Source organism: Triticum aestivum, chromosome 6A (genome assembly GCF_018294505.1).
Source record: "Triticum aestivum cultivar Chinese Spring chromosome 6A, IWGSC CS RefSeq v2.1, whole genome shotgun sequence".
Lineage (NCBI taxonomy): Eukaryota > Viridiplantae > Streptophyta > Magnoliopsida > Poales > Poaceae > Triticum > Triticum aestivum.
This window is the reverse complement of record NC_057809.1, coordinates 144,603,253-144,607,842: the sequence shown is the minus strand read 5'-3', so window position 1 is coordinate 144,607,842 and position 4,590 is coordinate 144,603,253.

Sequence of the window (4,590 nt, the reverse complement as noted above, 5' to 3'; positions counted from 1 at the left end):
CTTCGGGGAAATCCAACGCAAGCTCAAGAGGTAGAATCTACAAAGCTCTACTTGTTGCAAAAGGTTTTCGACAAGTTCAAGGAGTTGACTACGATGAGACCTTCTCACCCGTAGCGATGCTTAAGTCCGTCCGAATCATGTTAGCAATTGCTGCATTTTATGATTATGAAATTTGCCAAATGGATGTCAAAGCTGCATTCCTTATTGGATATCTTAAAGAAGAGTTGTATATGATGCAACCAGAAGGTTTTGTCAATCCAAACGGTGCTAACAAAGCGTGCAAGCTCCAGCGATCCATTTATGGACTGGTTCATGCCTCTCAGAGTTGGAATATACGCTTTGATAGTGCGATCAAAGCATATGGTTTTATACAGACTTTTGGAGAAGCTTGTATTTACAAGAAAGTGAATGGGAGCTCCGTGGCATTTCTGATATTATATGTAGATGACATATTGTTGATCGGAAATGACACTGAATTTCTGAATAGCATAAAAGGATACTTGAATAAGAATTTTTCAATGAAAGACCTCGGTGAAGCTGCTTATATATTGGGCATCAAGATCTATAGAGATAGATCAAGACGCTTAATTGGACTTTCACAAAGCACATACCTTGATAATGTTTTGAAGAAGTTCAAAATGGACCAGGCAAAAAAAGGGTTCTTGCCTGTATTACAAGGTGTGAAGTTGAGTCAGACTCAATGCCCGACCACTGCAAAAGATAGAGAGAAAATGAAAGGTGTTCCCTATGCTTCAGCCATAGGCTCTATCATGTATGCAATGCTGTGTACCAGACCTGATGTGTGTCTTGCTATCAGTTTAGCAGGGAGGTACCAAAGTAATCCAGGAGTGGATCACTGGACAGCGGTCAAGAATATCCTGAAATACCTGAAAAGGACTAAGGATATGTTTCTTGTATATGGAGGTGACAAAGAGCTCGTCGTAAATGGTTACGTTGATGCAAGCTTTGACACTAATCCGGATGACTCTAAGTCACAAACTGGATACGTGTTTTTATTAAATGGTGGAGATGTCAGTTGGTGTAGTTCCAAGCAGAGCGTCGTGGCGGGATCTACGTGTGAAGCGGAATACATAGCTACTTCGGAAGCAGCAAATGAAGGAGTCTAGGTGTCATACCTAGTGCATCGGGTCTAATGAAAATCTTTTGTGACAATACTGGTGCAACTGCCTTGGCAAATGAATCCGGATTTCACAAGAGAACCAAGAACATCAAGAGACGGTTCAATTCCATCCGTGATTAAGTCAAGGAGGGAGACATAGAAATTTGCAAGATACATATGGATCTGAATGTTGCAGACCCGTTGATTAAGCCTCTCTCACGAGCAAAACATGATCAGCACCAAGACTCCATGGGTGTTAGAATCATTGCAATGTAATCTAGATTATTGACTCTAGTGCAAGTGGGAGACTGAAGGAAATATGCCCTAGAGGTAATAATAAAGTTGTTATTTATATTTCCTTATATCATGATAAATGTTTATTATTCATGCTAGAATTGTATTAACCGGAAACTTAGTACATGTGTGAACACATAGACAAACAGAGTGTCACTAGTTTGCCTCTACTTAACTAGCTCGTTGAATCAATGATTGTTATGTTTCCTAACCATAGACATGAGTTGTCATTTGATTAACGGGATCACATCATTAGAGAATGATGTGATTGACTTGACCCATCCATTAGCTTAGCACGATGATCATTTAGTTTTTTGCTATTACTTTCTCCATAACTTATACATGTTCCTATGACTATGAGATCATGCAACTCCCGAATACCGAAGGAACACTTTGTGTGCTACCAAACATCACAACGTAACTGGGTGATTATAAAGGTGCTCTACAGGTGTCTCCGATGGTGTTTGTTGAGTTGGCATAAATCGAGATTAGGATTTATCACTCCGATTGTCGGAGAGGTATCTCTAGGCCCTCTCGGTAATGCACATCACTATAAGCCTTACAAGCAATGTGACTAATCACTAATGAGTTAGTTGCGGGATGATGCATTACAGAACGAGTAAAGATACTTGCCGGTGACGAGATTGAACTGGGTATTGAGATACCGACGATCAAATCTCGGGCAAGTAACATACCGATGACAAAGGGAACAACGTATGTTGTTATGCGGTTTGACCGATAAAGATCTTCGTAGAATATGTAGGAACCAATATGAGCATCCAGGTTCCGCTATTGGTTATTGACCGGAGACATGTCTCGGTCATGTCTACATAGTTCTCGAACCCGTAGGGTCCGCACGCTCAACGTTCGGTGGCGATCGATATTATGAGTTTATGTGTTTTGATGTACCGAAGATAGTTCGGAGTCCCGTATGTGATCACAGACATAACGAGGAGTCTCGAAATGGTCGAGACATAAAGATTGATATATTGGACGACTATATTCGGACACCGGATGAGTTCCAGGGGTCACCAGATATTTATCAGAGTGCCGGGAGGGTTATCGGAACCCCCGGGGGAACTAATGGGCCAACATGGGCCTTGTGGGAGAGAGAGGAGAGGGCCTAGGTCTGGCCGCGTGCTCCCCCTTGGGAGTCCAAATTGGACAAGGAGGGAGGGCGGCGCCCCCTCTTTCCTCCCTCTCTCTCCCTCTCCTTCCTTCCCCCTTCCCCCTTCCTAGTTGGAATATGAAAAGGGGAGTCCTGCTCCTACTAGGGGGAGGACTTCCCCTCTCCTTGGCGCGCTCCAAGGCCGGCCGGCCTCCCCCCTTGCACCTTTATATACGGGGGCAGGGGGCACCCTAGAACACACAAGTTGATTGTTTCCAGCCGTGTGTGGTGCCCTTCTCCACCATAATCCATCTCGATCATATTGTAGCAGTGCTTAGGCGAAGCCCTGTTCCGGTAGCATCATCATCACCGTCATCACGCCGTCGTGCTGACGAAGCTCTCCCTCGAAGCTCTACTAGATCATGAGTTCGTGGGACGTCACCGAGCCAAATGTGTGCAGATCGTGGAGGTGCCATACCTTTGGAGCTAGGATCGGTCAATCGTGAAGACGTATGACTACATCAACCGCGTTGTCATAACGCTTTCACTTCCGGTCTATGAGGGCACGTAGACACCACTCTCCCCTCTTGTTGCTATGCATCACCATGATCTTGTGTGTGCGTAGGAAAATTTTAAAATTACTGTGTTCCCCAACACATGCCCACCTCTCTCCTAGGTGGTCTCAACCTGCCCTGCCGCTCCGCCACAAAGTAACAGTCGGGGGCCATCGGGAACCCAAGCCCACCTCTACCGGGATGGAACCACCTGTCCTTTCAGCCCCCTCATCAGAATCACTTGCGGGTACTCTATGAGCCGACCCGACTTTAGTCACCACCTGTATCACATATTATGTATAAATATATACCCGTGATCACCTCCCAAGTGATCACGACCTGATAGTATAGCATGGCAGATGGACAAGAATGTAGGGCCACTGATGATAAACTAGGATCCTATACTAAGCATTTAGGATTGCAGGTAAGGTATCAACAAATGTAGCAATAATGACAGGCTATGCAACAAAATAGGATTAACCGGAAACAGTAACAAGCTACACTACTCTAATGCAAGCGGTAGAGAGAAGAATAGGCGATATCGAGTTGATCAACGGGGGAGGGGGGCTTGCCTGGTTGCCCTGGCAAGGAGGGGTCGTCAACAAAGTAGTCGATCGGGGCACTAGCAGCGGCGTCAGTCTCGTAGTCTACCGGAGAGAAGAGGGGGGGAGAAACAATGAATACAATGCAAACAGATGCATATCAATGCATGACATGACAAGTAACGGTGCTAGATGTGCCCTAACACAGTAGGAGGCGATACCAGCGAAGGGGGAAACAATCGGGAAAGTATCCCCGGTGTTTCGCGTTTTCGGATAGATGAACCGGAGGGCGAAAGTTGCGGGTTCGCTATGCTAGGGATGTGTGGCGGGCGAACGGACCGCGTATTCGGATTCGTCTCGTCGTTCTAAGCAACTTTCATGTACAAAGTTTTTCCATCTAAGTTACGGATTATTTTATAATAATTTACAAAGATTTAATCAATTTCTAGAATTATTAAATTCATTTAATTTGAAAAATTGTTTATTGTGTCAGCGTGGTGTCAGCATGACGTCATCGGTCAACTCTGACCGTTGACCGGTCAACCTGACGATGGGGCCCGATTGTCATATACTCGGTTTACCTAAACATAACTGGTTAGTTTAATTAAGTGATTAGGTTGATTAAATAGTGTTAATTAAGTTAATTATTTATTTAATTACATTTATTTATTTAATCCTTTTTAAAAATGTTTCACAGGGGGCAGGCCCCACTTGTCATTGGCTAGGGGGCCTTAGCGGGCAGGCGGGTTACGGGCGCAGGCACTGCGGGTGCTGCGGGCGTCGGGCGTGGGTGGCCCGAGAGTGGTCAGGCGCGACCCAGGCAACGGCAGCGGCGGATGGCGACGACGCGCAGCGAGTGAGGCAACAGCGGGCAGGGGACCTCGGCGGTCGGCGCGGGCGCGCGGTGGCCGGAGTGGGGGATAAAGTAGAGCGGCACGCGGCGGTGGAGCAGGGGCTTGCGAGCAGGCAGGG